Source organism: Sturnus vulgaris, chromosome W (genome assembly GCF_052056855.1).
Source record: "Sturnus vulgaris isolate bStuVul1 chromosome W, bStuVul1.hap1, whole genome shotgun sequence".
NCBI lineage: Eukaryota > Metazoa > Chordata > Aves > Passeriformes > Sturnidae > Sturnus > Sturnus vulgaris.
The window spans coordinates 44,381,488-44,402,823 of NC_142282.1; positions in this window are offsets into that span (position 1 = coordinate 44,381,488).

Genomic DNA, 21,336 nt, shown 5'->3' on the forward strand with positions numbered 1-21,336 from the left:
GGTGCAAATGAATAGGATGAGAGGCAAGAGGCAGAAACGGATGCACAGGAAGTTCCACCTGTATATGAGAAAGAACTTCTTTACTGTGCACTGGAAGAGGCTGTGGAGTCTCCCTCACTGAAGATATTCAAGAACTGTAATCCTGCACAATGTGTTCTAGGATAACCCTGATTGAGCAGGGAGATTGGACCAGATGACACCACTGTGGTCCCTTCCAACCTCATCCATTCTGTGATTCTGTGATTGATTCTGGGATTCTGTGATTCTGAGTGCAACAATCCAGCCAATTCCTTAGCGAAGACATGTTGGCTGTCACCAACCACCTCCTTATTTTCAGTCTTCCTTAGCATAGTTTCCATGAGGATCTGCTCCATGATCTTGACAGGCACCAAGGTGAAACTGACTGGCTTCTAGTTCCTTGGGTCTTCCTAATTTCCCTTTTTTAAAATGAGGGTTACATTTCCCCTTTTTCAGTTGATGGGAACTTCACTGGATGGACATGATTTCTCAGATATGATGGATAGCACCTTAGCCTCTTCCTCGGCCAGTTCCCTCAGGGCCTACAGACACACCTCATCAGGTCTCTCAGACTTGTGCACCTTCAGGTTTCTTAGATGGTTTCAAACCTCATCTTCCCCTACAGCATGCGGTTCTTCATTCTCCCAGTCCTTGCCTTCACCTTCTGCAAATTTGCTGGTCTATCTGGAGCACTTGCCAGTGTAGACTGAGGCAAAAAGGTTTTTGAGTATCTTAGCCTTCTCCATATCTGGGGTTAACAGATGTCCCATTTCCTTCTGGAGAGGGCACGCATTTTCCCTAGTCTTCCTTTTATCACCAACATAACTATAGAAGCATTCTTTTTGGCTTTGATATCATTGGCCAGATTTAATTCTGTCGGGGCTTTAGCTTTCCTAATCTGATCCATGGCTGATCAGACAATCTCTGTATTTCTCCCAGGCTACCTGTCCCTGCTTCCACCTTCTGTAGGCTTCCTTTTTATGTTTAAATTTGTCCAGGAGTTTCTTGTTTATCTACACAGGCCTCCTGGCATTTTTGCCTCATGCATCTTTCCTGAGCTTGGAGGAGGTGATCCTTGAATATCATCCAGCATTCTTAGGCCCCTCTTCCCTCCAGGGCTTTTCCCCATGGTACTCTACCAAGCATGTCCAATGTTTTCTTTAGAATTCCTCTTGCTATTAACTACTTTAAAAAGCCCTTCTTGTTATCTGTGAAATACTGGATTCTTATTGAGAACATAGTTCTACAAGATACTTTCAACAGATTTTCACCTTTGAATGACCCTGTTCAGTCAAATCTTTTGCTGTAGACTGTGTAGTTTACAGGCTTAAAGACTGGGACCTTAATTCTTTGAACTCTTCAATCACAAAATGCCATTGTCCTCAATAGAAATTTGATATGAAAAAGCTTTTTAGGTTTGGACTCTGATTAAAATAATCTTGCTTTAAATCTACAAGGGTAAAAAAGAATTAGAGGACCATCTTGTGAGTTCCATGTTACATATAGTAGGATTTTACCCCACAAAATGCACTGCTGAAATCAATAGCTCTAATCATGAAGCAAAGTATTATTCAGGAAGAAGGCCTCATAGTTTTATTTTAGAGTAATTTAGAATAATCTGATGTCGATGTTCATTATAAAGAACAGATTAACTTCAATAACAGTGCATAACGTTCCATGTTATTTTCTAAAAGCATGAATAAAGTATGTAAGCTAACACTTCAGATTGAAGAGGTAAAAAATTATTAATATCAACATTTTTGAAGTATATGTTTATGGAGTGACAGTTGTCATTAACAGAATTGTTAGAAATTGATTTTTTGACAAAACAATTTTCTGGGTTCTAGCTATGTGGTCATAGCAAGATGTATAAAAACATTTATAAAAATAGCACCTCATCAATATAATTCTTTCCTTATAAAAAAATGTGTCAAACAATCCCGTCATTGCAGTTTTTTTCATAGAAGCAAATGAATGCAAGTGTTAACAAGGCCTAATCTTCTCCTTTGTATTTGTTTCTTCATTATGCTCTAATTGTGCTTTTGCCTTTGCATTGAAGATTTGATGAGAAGATGGTATGACAAGCTTGGCTTCTCCCAATGCAGCTGGCACTGCTGAGGCCAAAAGCCTGGGTCTGTTGTAGTGGGATCATGAGAGATTTGTTCAGAGCATGGTTTGCCTGCCAGTTTTTCATCCACCTCAGAGCACTCAGCTTCATCCCTGAATCCCCTTAATGAGAAGTGGAGGACAATACCAATATTGCTGTTTCTATTTGGAATTTTGTGGAAAGAATAATTGCTGTTTACCCAAGCATTTGTACTACCCAAACTTTGACAATGATTACTTCTAAAGCCCCTGCTTCAGTACAAATAGCTATTGAAGTAGGCACAGGACAGCTTTTTTATCTCTCATAGTCTTTTAGTTTAGTGAAGTTTCACTGAATATTGAATATTGGTTAGGCATGGTATTTAATGCAGAAATGACAATGCACCTTCATTCACACTCATATCATGTGAACAAATGAGAAAATTGTGCTTTGGTCTAATGCTGGAAATGCAACAAAAAAAGGCAGTTATGAAAAGTACTCCTCTGGTTTCTCATTCCTGGTTTTCTTTACAACTGTCAATAATAAAAAGAACCTTCTAATTAGCACTGACATTTCTCAGCAATTTATCCTTATTAAATTTTTATGCCCAAATATATAGCACAAAAATTCCAATTAAGCATCATTAAGGATAGTGCTACAGACTTTGTTTTGTTTTTGTAAACCAAGCAAACTGAGACTGATGCTGACTCTATTTCTAGGATGCTGGTCGTGATTTTAGTCTGTCAAATCATTTCTTCACTATCCTCCCTTCATATTCCCCCATCCAGACTGCTGCTAGTACTATGCAAAACACCATCATGAATATGCACAATTATAGATAGACATGGTAATTTTTCAGGGTTATCTGATGTGACATTTATAGGACAGCACCATACATCAGTTTAAACAAGACTGAAAAATATGTTATCCTTCTTCTTTCTAGTGTATTTTTAATATTTTTGGTCTGTCCTGGGAGCAATGTAAACTGGTAGGAATTTGAATAAAATATTTTTAAAATTGATTACTAGCATACTACTTGTTAAAGATATTTATTTATATACATGTGATATGTGTACATGCATGTATGATAGTCTATCTTACCTTGAGATGAATTTTTTACATGAAATGAAAAAAAGTATTTTTGTAGATAATTAGCATATATTTATGTTTCTTTTGTATTACAGTAGAGGCTAAAATGTCTCATATTAGACTGATTTCTGAAAATTAGTTTCATCTAATTATTTCAAAAATCTGATCACTCATCTGATAGAATGATTTAGCAAGCTTCTCTTCTCATTTTTATTCTAAGTGCAGAATTCTGAAACAATGACACTAAATTGTCTCTTGGTATTTATGACATACTGGAATTATGTTCTAGATCTGTTGCACATCTGTCTTGGTTTAATTTAATTTTCCCGGCCAATGCACCAAATAATGTCAGAAGTGGGATTTTTCCACAAGAAGGAAGAAAACAGTCCTCTTGTGGTTTCATTTTCACGATTTGCATCCGCCCGGAAAAAAAAAACTTGCAAAGTCATGAAGCTCCTCCCATCTTCACAGCTTTCCCAAAGCTGTGCTTATGGGCCATGTTAAACTCATGGGGTATTACTTTTCAGAATTAATTGTTCCAAAACAAAAGTTCTCTTTATCTCTTTTCTCTCTGTTCATGCTTCATCCTCAGAAAACCGAGATTCCCTTCTTTCCTCGGTGCAAAGATTCTCGACACAGGTACTTTTAGTCACATGATCTATCAAATAGAACACTCCAACCCCCCCATGTCTTTTTCTCCACGGTTTATAGGAATTTTCAGTGTGATATCAGTCCATCCCTACAACTTTACAAAAGGATTTTTCAGCCAACTTTCACAGCATCTTCTCATTCTCCTTCCATCTAAAAACAACTTAGCTCTTGCTTCACTGACTTCGAAGTATCTCCTTTTTCCCCTCTCATATTCAAAGAAAAGCCGGAGGTTTGCAAAATCTTATCTGAGCACTAAAGAGTTAAAGTTTCACACAAAAACTGCAAGAGTTGGACCAGGCCCGGGCCTGCGGGGTGAGGGGCGGCTGAGATGTCAATCAGTCTTTCTGGCGCTCGGCTGCAGCCCAAACACTGCCCATGGTCAACCCTGCTTCCCAGACAGGGGCCCGGCTGCCTCCCCCCCAGACCGTGCGGGGGCTGGGTGGGCTCGACCCGTCCAAAGCTGCTCAGAGCCAACAGCAGGAGCCGGGGCCCCCAAGCTGCAGGCCCGTGGGGGAGGAAGCAGGGCTAAAGTCTTATCAACGAGCTTTCCTCCCCCTGGCCATCGGGGCCCCTGGTTTGCAAACGGGGCCCAAGCGGCCTCCCAGGATCCCTCGCATGGGAGGGAGCCCAGGAGATCGATGTTACCTGACCAGTCACCGGAAATAAAAGGGAGCTTTTTCCTGGGTTACCTCCTTCAAAATGTGTGTTCACGGAGCGAACTAACTTTCTCCAATTGGTTTTTCAGGCTGTTGATAACCAAGCCAGTCTTCAATTGGTCCCATCAACTCACAGAGGAAGTTCTTATAGAGAAAAACCTCTGAGTCCATCCTTCACCAGGTGAAACTAGCACATCCTAAAGATTTCAATATGATTTTTATTAAAAAATTAATTGGGACGTAGCCTAAGAATTTCCTATTATTAAATATTATTTTTTTCTGTATATTTAAAACAGCTAATTAATCAGCTAGACCTTCAAATTCATGACATGATTTAATTTGAAATCAGTAAAGTTACTCTCAGATGAAAGTATAATGCATTGTAAGACCTTGAAATATCAGTAAATATTCACCATATATTAATGTGTGCCAGTAAGACTGAGAAGTCTAGCTTTCTATTAAAAAAAACCCAAATAAAATTGTCTGCTACATTGCAAATACTTATTACTGATTATTGTTATAGAATTAATTAATTTGCAAAACGTGTGTTATTTAGGCTGCCACATGCCTCAAAATATTCACAAAACAATCCATGCAATATCAGTTCTATATGAATCCTTCAGTCTTAACAGAAATTATTCTATGGTTATATACCTAAACTTAAAAAATATTGCAGGCCAAATTAAAGAGAAAGCCCAATTTCAGTTGTATATGTTCTTAGTTAAACTTACTCTCTGTCCATAAAATTTAATAGTACACTCCATTGTGTCACAAATGCATAAACATATCACTGCATTTGCACTAATTAAATAATCTACAGTTTTTGTTTTATTCATCAATATTTTACTGATGCAGTCTACAGAAATTTTTTATGGACATAAGCCCAGTACGGTCTTTCATGTGCAACAAAGTAGTGGAAGAGAATCTTACTGAAAGTCCTATCGTTCTTTATTATAGGAGATCTCAAATTTAATTAGGTAAATTAGCCAGAAAATAATGGAACAAGTGAATAAGTAGGGAACGTTTGCTTTATATAACATAGGAGTGTTCAATCTAGCATATTACATTTATTTGTTCCAGGTGATTGTATGTACATTCAGTATAAACTTGACTATGACACACTAAAAAAAAACCCTCACAACTGTGTTATTGCATATGAATGAATAAAACTGCTACACATACACAAATGAATAGGTATGCATGTGTGTGAATGCATGTATGCATGTGTATCACATCTGAACAAAACAATATGGCTCTAAAGTATATTTTAAATTATAAAATTTATCATCTCTCAGAACACCTGTGAAGACCAAATGAATGTCTTTACATGTCTGGGTTTGGGGTTTTTTTCAGAAAATGTAAATTTTCAAATATATAAATATAAGAATTTTATCTGCTTACTTCGAATATGTGTTTTGTATTCACATATCATAGGAGTGTCATTCACAAGTAATAGGAGTGTCCTGTTTATCCTCTTCTGCTCTGTGTTCATAAAGGGTCCAGACCTGAACATTGCTGAACGCAAACTCTCATTGTAGTTTCACACTAGTGAACTGAGAGCTGTGCCCTTGAAGGTGTTCACTGCCTTACAGACTTCAGACCAAAACAAACATTAGGACAGAGTTATCAGGCACATGTAAATTGTCACAACCCACCTGAATGAAATATACTATTAAAATTTACTTCAGCTAGAGATTTGTCCCTATATATTTTCAGAACATTTTTTAATTGTAGTAAATCCTAATTCCAGAAGAATCAGGTATGAAACTGAGTTTGAATTTGTTCTGTTTTCAGTTTTCAGACTAAGCTAAATTTTAAAAGCTGTTCAGCAAGGACTAGAGATTTTGAAGTAATGTTTAAGTGGATATACTTACTAGGGCCCTGATCCTGCAAAACACTAATCAGCTCACAGAAGGTCCAACATCCTGTCAAAATTATTGGAAAAGCTATCTGGAGAGCAGCACCTTAAAGATTTGCAATATATTCCTTTAGTGCATTGCTTTTGAACAGCCTGGTTTTTGGTAGCAGGGGAGCCACAAATATGGCTCCTGTGAGGAGCTGCTAGAAGCTTCCACCATGACCAGCAGAGCCAATCCCTGATGTCTCTGAAAATGGACATGTTGGTGGCCAAAACTGGGCCAATGAGAGAGGGTGGTAATGCCTCTGTGATGACACATTTAAGAAGAAAGTTGTCACAGCACAAGCTGGCTTGTAGCTGAGCAATTAATTTGGTCATAGATATGAAATCCAGTTCGGTTAGCCTGGTTTGATAAACAGGCCCCTAGGTGAGCAATGATAGGATATATTCAAACCCAAACAGGGACTTCACCCAATGAGGTTCCATCCCAAGCTGCAGACACCTCACTGCTCAAAGAGCTGGGCAGTCCAAAGTCCCAACCAATCAGCTCTCATGACCCAGGAGATTCAAACTCTCTATTTAAGAAGGGTCCGGGAACAATAAAGTGTCACAGTGCAAGCTGGCTTGTACTGGGCAGTTAATCTGGCCACAGATAAGAGAGGCGGCCTGGCCTAATAGACAGGTCCCCAGAGAACAGAGATAGGACAGAATTGGAGACAGACAAGGATGTGATCCAATGAGTTCCAGCCCAAGCTGCAGAGAGCTATTGGTCAGAGAGATGAGCAGCCTGAACTTGGAACCAATCACAGGCACTTACCCGGGAACATTAAAAAGGATATTTAAGGTGAAGTCAGGGGAATAAAGAGGCTTTTTGTCACCTGGATCATAGAGTGCAGTGTCCTCTGTCTCAAGCACAGCACCAGTCACTGTGACAAATGGTGAGTCCCGACGTGATTGACATAGCCATACTGCCGCGAGCGGGGGAGACAGGGCCGTCCAGAGAGACGGGGGATTCTGGCCAAGAGCCAGGCCATCCAGAGAGATGGGAGACGCCTGAAAGAGAGGCGGGCAGTGCTGGTCCAGAGCCAGGTCGTCAAAGAGATGGGAAGACGCCCGAAAGAGAGGCAGGAAGTTCTGGCCAAGAGTCAGGTTCATCCGAGAGATGGGAAGAAACTTTAGCCAAAGAGCTGAAAAAAACATGTGAGGCATCTTTTTTGCAGACACACACCCGGCGATACAGGTATGGACAGAGTTTTTGGAGGAATGGGAAATTGAACATAAAGAGGAATCACTTTTTGATTTAATATTATGGAGAAAAGAAAAGGGGGTAGAACCAACTGCAGAAACTACACTAGATATAGACTATTGGACTAAAATTGGAGAAGAAATACTAAATGCTGCTTTAAAAAATTATAAAAATGCAATTAAAGCTTTAAAACCTTGGAGAATTATCTTAAAGTTGATAAAAGAGATAAAAGCCGATTTATTTAGCAACAGCATGGACGAAAATGTACTTACTCCATGCAGAGAGACTTTACTGACTGGCAAATCCCCAGTAGCCGGCTCAGAGACTCCTAATCCACCCCAAACCGCTGCAGGGAAACCCGAGACAAACCCCAAAGATGGCGGCGACCTCATGGCAGAAAGAGAGGTCGGGGAACAATCCCAAGATGGCGGCGACCACGTGGTCACGGGTGGGAGAAGAGAAACTCAGTCTGGCTCCTGGGGTGCAGCTCTGTCCCAAGCCCAGACCTGGTGGGCCATGCCTCCGCCCCTGGTCCAGCCCTGCTGGGGCGTGCCTCCTACTCCAACCCAGCCGTTGCAGGGCATGTCTTCGCCCCGAGAAAAGGACATAACACCGCCCTGAGTCGTCGTGGAAACCCATGCCAACCCACAAGAAGAGGCGTGCCGTGATGACATCACACCAGGAGCGACACACAACAAACCTGGAAGTGCATCGGGATCGAGAGATACCAACACCAAAACCCCGAGAACAACTCCGGAACCGAGCTTCAGCCCCGATCCTGCTGCAACCACAGCACCCACAGCTTCTTCACATCAGAAGCTGAGCATGGAACAGCTCCAAGGAGTCACTGCACAGAGGAACAGCCAAGACACCCAGGAATGGGACACAAGCCCTCCAGCTAATAGCCTCCAAACAGCAGCTCCATCCCCACTGATGTTCCAAACAGAAACCATCCCCATTAAAGACCTGGTAACCTTCTGGTTAGAGGTAAAACAAAGGGCAATAGGGTGTGGGGATATAGAAACAACAGCATTGATTTCTGTGCCAGTGTATTCACCAGCACCAGGAAACTGGCAACAGGGAGAGGGAACAATTGAAGCTTTCCCAGTTAGTAACGGGACAACACCTAACCAATATGTACCCTTTAATTGGTAAATCCTTTTAGAGCTACACCAAATAGCTACTAAACATGGGTTAAGATCCCTGGCTGTTGCAAAATTGCTTCAATTTATAACTGCTAGTGAATTAACCCCTTATGATATAAAGCAAATTGTGAAATTATGAGGCTTTTTCTGGCCCTAAAATGGGGTCTTCACCCTTTCCCCCGGTCTAGCTCAGCTGTTAGGGTGAAGCCTCCCGGGCCCTTGCCACATGGACGTAAATAAGATAACAAAAGAGGCTCTTTCCCCTGATGAAGTTGCAGGGTTTATTTCTTGTGGGTAGCGAGGAAAAGAGAGAGAAAGAGAACGAGGTCAGGGGGCACAGGTCTTTTCTAGGGTCTGAAAAGGGGGGCGGGGAGAAATTGGATCCCAGCCAGCCCTGTATGGCCAGGAGGGGAGAGGGACCAAGCTACAGGGCATAGCAGGGGTCACGGAATGTACCATTTACAATGCATCTCAGAAATGCAACAAAATTACTCTGTACTCCACTACAATACATGATATTTGAATCAACCTGGAGAATATATGCAGATGATCAAGAGTTACAAAACTCGAGATTATCACAGCAAGATCCGTGCTTTGGGGTGGGGGTTCCCCAACTAATCAGAATACATCCCATGGAGGATCCTCAAACCCAAGCACGCTTAAATTCTGCAATATTAAACCAGGCAAAAGAATGAGGAATGAGAGCCATAAATAAAGTCACAAACATGTCTGTACTAACCCCAGGATATAGAAACATAAGACAAAGCCCAAATGAACTATATATACAGTTCATAGAGCGATTGCAGGATACCATAGAAAACCAGGTAGCTAATAATGATGCAAAAAATCGAGTATTGCTACAACTAGCACAAGATAATGCAAATGAGGACTGTAGAAAACTTATAAATGCATTGCCCAAAGAAAATCCATCCTTAGAAGAAATGATTGATGTATGTGCTAAGGTTAGAACTGCATCACATAACATGGACATGTTAGTTAATGCTATTGCAGCTGCAGTAAGGCTGAGAGCACATTGCTTCAATCAGAGACAGCAAAACCACATGAAAGCAAACTGTCCCAAAAAACCTGCCTTACAGAAGAAGGCTCGAGGACAAGGTAATGTCAATTCACTCTGTAATCGAGGTGGAAAAAACAGAACAGTAAAAATGAAGATTAGAAAACTTAACCACACCAACCGAGGCAATGCAAACAGCAATGTTCACCTTCAGCAGAGCTCAACAACTGCTTCATCCACCTCCAACTTGACTTTGACAAAGCCTGTATATCTTGCAAGTTTTACTAAGTAAATATTTGCATTGTTAACCTATTTTATGACAGTTGCTAAAGGAATATTTTATCAGAGTTGCAAATATAGTCTACAAATTTTTAAGTGTGTATTGAAGTTCACAGTAGAATGTTTGCTAACTTTATTCATATACGTTGCAATAGCATCATAATCAACTATCCTGAAAATTTAAAAAATCTTGCTTACTCTAAGTTCAACAAAACAGATCTCTATGGATTAGTTTAGTAAAATATATTTCATTGGCAAATCACAGTTACAAAGATTTCTAAACTACCTACCTCTTGTCACTTTAGTTTACAATGTTTAAAAATTATTAAAGGTTTGTTTTAAAATATCATAGAAAATTTTGCCTAGTCTAAAGTTTCAACTCTGGCCATGTTGAGATTTTAACTAGGCAAAAGGAAATTTTTATCATCAAAGCCTTCTCAGTCTATTTCAATTGTGGCCAAATTGGAATTTGACTGACAAGGGGAAAAGATTATAAAATCCAGATATTTCTGAGTTCAAAATGAAAATAAGTCATTTTGACTAGCTAAATTAGCTTTGCAAAAGCTAAAATCTTTTCCCTTGGAATAAACATAAAGAATTTTATCCAAAGAAGATTCTCCTAAGTTATCATTTAAAGGAAAACTCCTCAACAGTATTAAACACTAAAATTGGATTGTAACATATCAGTAATTATAATTGTCACCACATGGAAGTAATTTAATGGTGTATGTTTTGTTTCTTGTTCCAAATTCTAAAAACAAAAAAAAACGGGGAGAAAGGATTGATAGACATGTGTGTTTTTAATTGAAACAGTTTTAAGTTAAACGGTGTATTGTTTTTTAAATAAAACAAAGAAAGGGGAGTAAGGAATAAAGGAAATATGTATGTTCTTACTTAAAATGGTTTAAAGTTAAATGGTTTGTTGGTTTTTTTTAAATGTTACTGATTTGGAACTAAGTGGTTCTTGTTTAATGTTGAATTGAAACACTGTAGTTACTAAGCATTGAACCTGTAACATGTCAAGCTAAAAATTATGTTAACAGTTTTCTAAATAAAAACACCAGAACTCCAATGATACATCAAGCACATCAATAATTTGGAATACTAAGCCTATAAAATTCAATAACAAAAATTTAAATTTAAAGGAATTGTGGCAGTAAATATTGCAACTTTTCTAAAAGATGCAATTTCAAACCTAGCCAGCCTGTTAAGCAGGCAAAGTACATGAGTGAAAATCCCAGTTCATCTGTTAGACCTTAAGAGCTCATGTATCATTGGTTGAGAAAGTAAATGACATAAATTGTACCCACCTCACAGAGTTATAGAGATTGAAATAACAGAGTTGTTTGTTTACAAAATATTTTACTGTTTACAAATTGTTTTGTTAAGTTGGAATTTTGCACAGTTCTAAAACTGAATGTTATATTAAGTTGTAATGTTAAAAGAAGTTTAAAGGTTTATGGTTAAAAAGTTAAGTTATATTTCTATGTTCAGCAGTTAAATTGTTATATGTGAAACCAAAAGGTACTAAATTCACCTGACCACTCCTGAACATAAGCACTGCAGTTTCTGGTATGTGGAACTCATCACTATCCAAAAAAGCCGAATTTATTAAGCTAGGTAAAAAAACTCATTCAGATTGAATTTATGCTGTCAATGTCATCTTGCGTGCAAAAGGGCCATTGCAGGTAAGATAACAGAGAACAAGCTGTATATTTGTGTTTTAAAATTTTTCTTCAAATTAATAAAAAAGAAACGGGGAATTGTCACAGTGCAAGCTGGCTTGTACTGGGCAGTTAATCTGACCACAGATAAGAGAGGTGGCCTGGCCTAATAGACAGGTCCCCAGAGAACAGAGATAGGACAGAATTGGAGATAGACAAGGATGTGACCCAGTGAGTTCCAGCCCAAGCTGCAGAGAGATGAACAGCCTGAACTTGGAACCAATCACAGGCACTTACCCGGGAACATTAAAAAGGGTATTTAAGGTGAAGTCGGGGAAATAAAGAGGCTTTTTGTCACATGGACCACAGAGTGCAGTGTCCTCTGTCTCAAGCACTGCGCCGGTTGCTGTGACAATAAAGGGCTTTTTGTCACATGGATCTCTCAGAGTTCGTGACATCTGTGTCTCCGACCCACAACCCCCCCATGTAGCACGTGGTGACCGCGACATGATTTGACTTAGCCATATTCTGCACACAGAGCAGGAAAGACTGAAACGGCGTAATACCGGAAAAAGCCAAAAAAAGGCTATAAAAAGTAAATGATGTAATAGCTGTGTGGACACACACATTTAGAGAGCTAGGGAATTACAGCTTGGAAATTCTTTTCAGGCCTGGATTTCTCCTGACTCTCAGGTCCATTCCCAGGCTGACAAACTGACTACAGCTTCAGTTAGGGAGGAAGTCTCCCAGGGTGATTACGTGGTGAAAAACAGAGTGGAATTCATAATAAAGATTAACACCTGGTGTCTTTCCCGTGGGGTACATCCTGAGGTAGTGTCCCAAGGATGTTTTTCCCAATTGTCCAATGAACTACTGTCCTGTCCTAGCTGCATGTAACACACTTTAGATACGGGCTGTCTGTACAATGAAGTTGGCCTTTTTCCCCCAAAGAGGTCCGTGTGTGTTGCTGTCTTTTCCCTCTCTTTGCAGCGCAGTAACCACATAGCTGGAAAAAGCCGGCAAGGCTATCAATTATTAAAATGGTGTGGGGAGCCGGAAATAGCCAGGAGGCTATCAAATACTGAACACTGTTGGAGTGGGGAAAGCAGAAAAGCTGAAAACTAGAAGAAAAACTCAACTGAAGGGATGAGTGGATGTTGGATCCCAGAAACCAGGGTTTTTTGAGTTTTCTGTATAAAAGGAGCTTGGTGAATCCCTAGATGCTGGTGCAAGGTGAACCAGGAGCCTGTGGTGCTGGTCACTCACAGATAATGAGGGATCCGAGGAAGAAGCTGACTGACATTCAGGTAGGAGGAACTCGTTATCTTCAAGGTAATCTATAATAATGGGCCCAGAAACAATTTCCGAATGAAGACCCAAAAAATCTGTTTAATCCATTTCTCTGGGACGCTCTGAATCTCAGACTGTATAACGCAGCAATGCTCAGAAATCCAGTAGCTGCAAGACTCCTTTCTGCTTGCAGTGTGATATATGAAGTTATTGCAAGCAAATGCAAATTGCAAGCAGAAAGCAAAGAGATGATGAAATCCCCGAAATGCAGCCCGCACAGGTAGAAGCTGCGGGGGGAGTGATGGAAGTGGGTGGAATACAGGGAATGTCCCTCCCCCCTCCCGATCCCAAGAAAGGGGGAACAAAACCTAAAAAATCCCAGAAAAAAAACTCAGCCAAGGAACAGGGTGCATTCTGCTCCTGCAGAGCAACTCTCAACAGAAAAAGAACCTCCGAAATCCCTGGGATCCCTGGGAAGCAGTCCTGAATCAGGGAGACCTGAGCCCCATTCAGCACAGACCATGCAGCAGGCAGCAGTTCAAATATCCCCGCCACTGCTGAACACGAGCGCAGTGGTCCTAGCACCGCCACTGCATGGCGCGGGCGGAGGGGCTCCAGCCACACCTATATCGCCACTGCCCACAGTGAGCGGAGGGGCTCCAACGGCACCTACATCACTGCCGCCGCCCACAAAGTGGTGGATGCAGCTAGTAGAGCAGAAAGCAAAAAGCAGGGAGCGAAAAACAGCTCCACTGCAAACTGGGGAGCTAAGATCGGCACTGCCGCCTCCCACCATGAGTGGAGCGGGGCTGGCAGCCACCACAATCAGAGCTGAGCTGCCTGGAGGGGTGGGAAGAAAGCCATCGCCACCCGGACTGGAAGGAGCAGGCCAGCCCCCAGTGGGAGGGCCAGGACTGCCGCAGCCACCATGCAGTGTGAGTGGAGGAATCTCAGTGGCTCCCACAGCTACCCACCACCTTGCGGAGCGGAGGAAGTGGCTGCACGGCAGCCCACAATGCTTGGAGTAACTCCGATGCAGATTTTAAACCTAACAAGCACGGCTTTGCCTTCAGCCAGCCCACAAAGCGCGGCAGGGGAGAGCTAGGGAAAGATAAACCCGGAAAAAGCGAGGGAGGAGTACCACGATTGCAGGTTCCCGGGCAGATGCAAATCGTAAAAATGAAACCACGAGAGGACCGTTTTCTTCCTCCTTGTGGAAAAATCCCTATAGCCTGACAAGAGGAAACTTCTGTCTCCTAAGTGAACTGAAAAAAAGACTATTTAAGTTAGAAAATGACTGAAGTAGTTTTTCTGTATGTTTGTTTTGTTGTTATAAAGGTTGGGAGAGGGAAGGAAGGAGTGGTCTGAAAATCTTATTCTGAATTTGTTTTTTTCCTTCTTTGTGTAGTTAATACATTTCTTTTTATACCCTTTTAAGTTTTAAGCCTGCCTTGCTTTTGTTCCTAGTTCTGTCCCACAACAGAAAATGAGTATATTTAAATTTGCAAATAAAAACCATGACATTATTTAGTGCATTAGCCAAAAACCAAAATTAAAGCAAGACATCTTTTGAAAAAATTAAATAAAACCAAGACAATCCCAAATGGGCACTGTTGACACACGACGTAATTAAAAACTTAAGCAATGAAAAAGAGTAGTTTAGGGTCTCCATATTTCAAATAACTATTAAAAGGCACTTTCAATAATTACAATTTGGTACCTTTTGACTGTAGACATATTGCCATGACAATTTTAACAGATGCAAAATTCATATTGTAGAAAGTCAAATAAAAGAAAGCTCTCACCAAATTAATAAAGTCTTACGCTAAAGGTCCACATAAAAAAACTTCACATTGAATCAATTAGCAGAAAAAGCTCCCAATGATAAACCAGTAGATCAAGCAGGAACACTGCCTCGAGATGTGCTCTCTGATATTAAGGAAACAACTCAAAAGACCATCATGCAAATTCAACCTACTGGAGTTCCAGAAGGAATTTATACAGAAGTGAAGCAAGGTGTATCTGAATCATTCACTTCTTTCATAGATCGTCTAACTCAAGCACTGTAAAGGCAATACAGTAATGAAAATGCACATCACTATCTGCTTCGAAGCTTAGCCTTTAAAAATGCCAATGATAAATGCAAACATATAATTAGTACCTTGCCTGATCCATAGCCAACTCTACCTCAAATAATAAAACCATGCAGCAAGATAGGTACTCCTCAACACATGGCAAAAATTCAAGCAAACACCTTAGAAGAACAATTCAGAAAACTTCTGGAAGCTGCAGATAAAAGATTAAAGAAAACCCTTGCAGCTCTTCATGTAACTCCTCAACACAACACCTCCTCAAAAGTAATAGTAACAGAACTTTCCAAAAGGCCATACTTCAAATGTGGAAAATTCAAACACATAAAAAAACTATTGCCCCAAATCAGAAAAGAATGCAAAAGCACCAAATCATTGCCCAAGATGCAAAAAAAGAAAGCATTTTGCAAGTCAGTGTCTTTCAAAGATGGATGTAAATGGAAAACCTTTACCCTTGCCAGGAAACTCCAAGAAAAGTGCGGCTCACCAACGTGCAATGACAAGTGATGGCAGCGGGACAACAGCCGGGGGACCATCAAGACATACAATATGTGGAAAATCCCAATCAGATGCCCTACGCAAGACAATCTGCCACTTCCCCAGCAACCCAGACTTGTTACCCCCAGGGGCACAATGCAAATTGGCAACTTCCAAATTAACCTACTTCATAAACAAAAGTCATACAGTAATTTCCACAGGAGTCACTAAAACGTCATAAAGACAAGAATTTTTAATTATAAGCAAAAACAAAAGTAGCCTTTTAAAGCTCATCGTCTACCCAACAGTCATCTCAGCAAATCATAATGAAAAATTAAGTGTATTAGTTCAGGCCTTGCAGACTTCATTAATCATTCCAAAAAATACTCCAATGGCCAAGGCCATTTCTCTGCCAGCCAATGCAATTGGACCTCAAGTCATACCAATCATAAATCAGCAGGCATCATTTAGAAGTAAAACCGTAAAAATGCATGTCTTCTAAGTAAAACAAATAAGCCAAAATCATCCACAAATAGCCTACGACTTAACACTTAACAAAACATATACAACTACAAACATGTTAAACATTGGTACAAATATCACAGTAATTTCCTATATCTTTTGACCCAGAAAGTAAAACTTGATCACACCTCTAAAATCTCTCTAATGAATTAAAGGATCCACAGTGTGTCTGCAAAGTAAGCACTCAATCATTGTTACAAAACCAAAAAAAAAAAAAAGACAATCATCTGTCCCTTCATTGTACAAAAGCCAATCACAGTATAAGAAAGAGACGTCCTGTCACAATAAAAAAACAAAATAAAAGTAAATTTTTAATAAAAGTCACTAAGGCACTCACCCCCCTAAAATTAACCTAAAAGACAGACAGTCCTGTCTAAGTAAACCAGTAGCCCCTAAAAAAATAAATTAAGTGCTCTCAAAAAACTAGTAAAAGAACTATTACAAAAAGGCCACATCAAATCAACAAATAGTCCCTGGAATTCTCCAGTGTTAGTCATCCATAAAAAAACTTTAAATTCAAAAATATTGCTCCATGACCTCAATAAAATCAACAAAGTCATTAAAAAAATAAAACCACTTCAACTTAAACTTCCATCTCTCTGGATAATACAAAAAATTAGCCACTTATAATTATTGATTAAAAAAATTATTTTTTCCACATCCCACTTCATCCAATTTGCATTTTCTATCCCAAGCATCAACAACAAAAAAAAAAACCTCTGCAAAAATGTCATGAGATAGTCCTTCCTCTAAAACTCAAAAATTCGCCAACAATTTGCCAGTAGTTCATAGCACAAGCCTTGTCTCCATCAGGAAAAAAACATCCAAAAACAATAATCATACATTACATGAATAATCTACTCATTGCAGCACCAACACAGAAAGAAATGCAAAAAACTCTTAATAACATAATTACAAAAGTTCAAAAAACAAAACTAAAAGTTTCCACATCAAAAATACAAAAAGTCTCACCATGAAAATACTTAAAAATCTCAAAGCAAACAACCAAGTCACAAAAAATACAACTAAGAACCAATGTCCACAATTTGCAAAATCTACAACAGCTTTTAGAAAAAATCAATTAAATTGAACGACTTTTAAAAATCACCAACAATGAACTTACCCCACTTTTCAACTTATTAAAAAGAAACTGCAACATCAAATCTCCAAAGAACCCTCACACCTAAAGATCAAAAAGCGCTTAACAAAGTTACTAAAGTCCTTCAAGAAAAACAAGCACATAATTGTGCAATATCACAACCATTCTTTCTTGCAGTATTAGAAAAAATAATACAATTATATGGTCTCATATTTCAATGGGACACCTAAAAAAAATCCATTGCTAATCATCAAATAAGATTTTTATCCTACAAATCCCCAAAACCAATATTTACAACGTTAAAAATAACAGCCCAAATCATAATCAAAGCCAAAGCAAGATGGTTAGCAATATCAAGCAAAAATTTTAAAACAATTTATCTGCCATGAAAAATAATATTTTAATTAAGCATTGCAAAAATAAAAAAATTACAAATTGGATTGCTAAATTATTCATGTGTTTATTTAATTCACTTTCCAAGTCACAAATTGTTACAAACAAAATTAAGTTTCAAAAAAAACCCCCATGTTAAGTAAAGGTCCAGTAAACGCAATAACGTTATTTATCAACAGTTAAAAAACCCCACATGAATCAGTTATAACATGGCAAAATCCAAAAACAAAAACATAAAAATAAAATATTTAAAAAGTAAAAAATTCTCTTCAAATTGTAAAATTATCAGCATTAGTCAAAACATTTCAACTGTTTGAAAAACCCCTCAATTTAATTACAAATTCAACTTACGTAGCCAATGTAGTTTAAAAAATCAAAAGGTCACTTTTAAAAAATTTTAATAATTTCTATGGTTATCTTTTATGCATACAACAAATTTTACAACACAAAAAAACCAAATACTTCATATCTCACATCAAAGCACATTCTTCTCTTCCAAAATTTTTAATAAAAGAAAATGCAAAAACAAAAAAATTAACAATACCAATTGCAAACACCTTGCCAAACATTTTTGAACAAGCAAAGTTATGTCATGTAATTTTTCATCAAAATGCACAAGCACCTGTAAGAGTCGGTCCGGAGTTCCCTCATATGCCTCACGACTGTCGGGAGGATAGAGGCTACCCCAAGGACCCCCACCCGCTTCTGGACAGGAGTTCTGGCCTGGTCCAAATTGTCAACTAGTGCAACCTCCTGTATCCACTAAAGCAATAAATTTAAAAAAATTGCAAAGTCTGCAGTTGTAACAAACAAACATCACAAAATACCCATATTTTAAGAAATTCAAAAATATTCATGTTTCAGTAAACACCTTTTCAGGTGCAGTCTTTGCCTCCTTACATAGAAAAGAAACAGTAAAACATGCATGTCAACATTTTTTACAAGCATTCACTTCATTAAGTGTGCCTCAAAAAGTCAAAACAAATAATAAACCAGCCTACATAGCCCAAAAACTCAAAACATTCTTAATAAATTAAGGTGCATGTACTACCTTTAGCATCCCCTATTCTCCCACAAGTCAAGCAATCATTAAAAAAACACCCCAAACTTGAAAGTCCCTTTTAAAAAAAACAAAAAAACAAAAAAAAACCCCACAGGCTATGCCTCAATTACACTTAAATAAAGCATTGTATGTGTTAAATTTTTTAAATAGCTCTTCTACAAAACCAAATCCACCAATCATCAAACACTTTTATAACACGACACAAAATTTTTAAAAAATCCTTTCGTTTTAATCAAAAATCCAAAACAAAAAAAAAAATTAAAAGTCCATTTCAACTAATAACCTCAAACAAAAACTATGCTTGTGTCTCCACAAGTACTAGTCCAAAGTGGATTCCTTCAAAAAACGTAAAACCCTATCAAACACAAACACACACAAACAACCCCAAAAGCAAAAAAAGAACAAGCACACAAATGTAAACTACAGTCTCAATAATAAACATCTTTTATTCCACATGCAAATGCTGTAAATTTTTTTATGCTAATACAAAAAGTATAAAAATCATTAATGTTATAAAACATTATTACCAAAAACGCAATATGAATCGTATTACGATTCAAAATTTTATACGAAGTATAAAGTCTTAAAAATAATAATTTAGTATCTTACATTTAGCCTTAAATTAAAAACAAACAACTCAATCAAATATTATATTCGTGCCTTATTACTTTGTTCTTTACTTTTAATAACACAACCTTGCCCGTAAGTTAACCAAAAAACAATATTTAAATAACCTTAGAAAATGCATCAAGCTTAAACAACATTTGTTTAACAAATTCAAATCCAAAAAAACCTTTCTCAACCTGTTTAATCAATATACAAGTAGACAATTAGACAATTCCAAAAAATGTCTCTCCAAATCTTTCTCAATTCATTACAAATCCCACTAAGAAATGAAGTGTTTAAAGCAAATTTCTTCCTCAAGCATCCTATAAACCTCAAAAATTAAAAATTCTTAACCCAGTAAAAATAAAATTTTATATAACATTTAATTTTCCTAAGTCAAAACAAAGTAAAAACAAATTTACAAATGTCACTCCAAATCACATTTTATATAAAAATGTAACATCTTAGTGCAATTTCACCAGTTTTGCACACTGCACCCAATCATATCCCTTTGCAGTTACCACAAAGAATCTTTCTCATTTGTAAAAATAGTTTAGCCTGTCATTCCATCAAAAATCAAAGGTAGTTCATGTAGCATTAAAAAACTTACTTTGAAAATACCTCATATAAAAATATTAAAAAATACAAACGTAAAAAAAGTTCATTAATAAATACAGACCTAATTGTAATAACTTTAAAGCATAAAACAATTTTTAAAATTTACAACTCTGCTGCCTCAAACTACTTCAAAAACAGCCTTAAAACAATTAAATCAACTAGTGTTAGCTAAGTAAGCAATCTCATGCTATCGCTCTTGCAATAATTTGTTAACTAATGTTCAAAGTAAAAACATGCAATTCTGCAAAACAAAGCAACAATTTTCTTTTGTTAGTGCATAAACATTAATACAAAAATTTTAATAAAACGTGTTACATGAATCTTTCTAACCATTCAGTATCTATACATAAAAGTATACAAAACTTACAAAACAGTATCTCCAAACTAAAAAAAAAAATCATAGTTAAATAATCTGTCTAATTAGCTAAGTCTCACATCGTGGTAAAAAATATTAAAAATAAACATATATGTGCTAATTGTCATCATAATAATCATAGCATTTTTGCCTTGTCTACTTCAATGTATCCATCAAAAAGTTAACAAAGCTGTCAATGCAGTGTTCATAGTTCAAACAGAAGGGGGAGATGTTGGATCCCAGAAACCTGGGGTTTTTGAGCTTTCTGTGCTTTCTGGCACTGACCCCCTGGAGAACACTGCTTTTGAACTGAGGCCTTGGAGAAGGCTTCCAAATTTGAGTGATGAAGTTAAAATCATAAGTGTGTAGTTAAACAGAAGTGTCTGATTTCACATGGTAAAGGGTTTTAAATTTGAGGTTTTTATAATATAGTAATAGGTCTGGGACAAGATGAAGGATTTTGGGTAGTGTCTCTTTTGGTGCTCATCTTCCTTCTTCATGGTTTCAGGTAGTAGTTTCTGGTCGGACAGTTAGTGTCACACTGAGGGTCACAGGAATTTGGTTATTGAGTTAAAAGTATAAATAATATAGGTTTTATTTCTCTATTGGACTGTTTAGCTGGTGGCTAGACGTGTTGCTGAACTTTCTGTACTTTTGACAAGATTTAATAAACAACTAAGCCAGAACACAAGAAAATCCATTTCCTTAATGTATTTTTTAATCCTGTCTCTGAGTGAAAACAGAAGAGACTTCAAACAAACTACTAATTAAGTAGTGCAAAACACCACCACCGTTATAGGTGGATTTGTCTCCGTGGATGAACATCCAGCTATTAAGGTATGGGCTGATTTTCTAAAGGAGTGGGATATAGATTATGAGTAAGAAACTCTATTAGACTTAATATCATGGACAAAAAAATGGGGAATGGAACCAACTGAAGAGACTGCGTTAGATATGAATAACTGGACACAGACCAGGAAATATAGATGCCGCTTCAAAAGGCGATCAAAGTGCAGTGTGACAATTGATAAAAGATTCGTGTTAATCACAAAAGCATTGGGGTTTGCATAAACCAGAATACTAAGCTCTGAAGTGAAGCATGGACACTAGATAAAG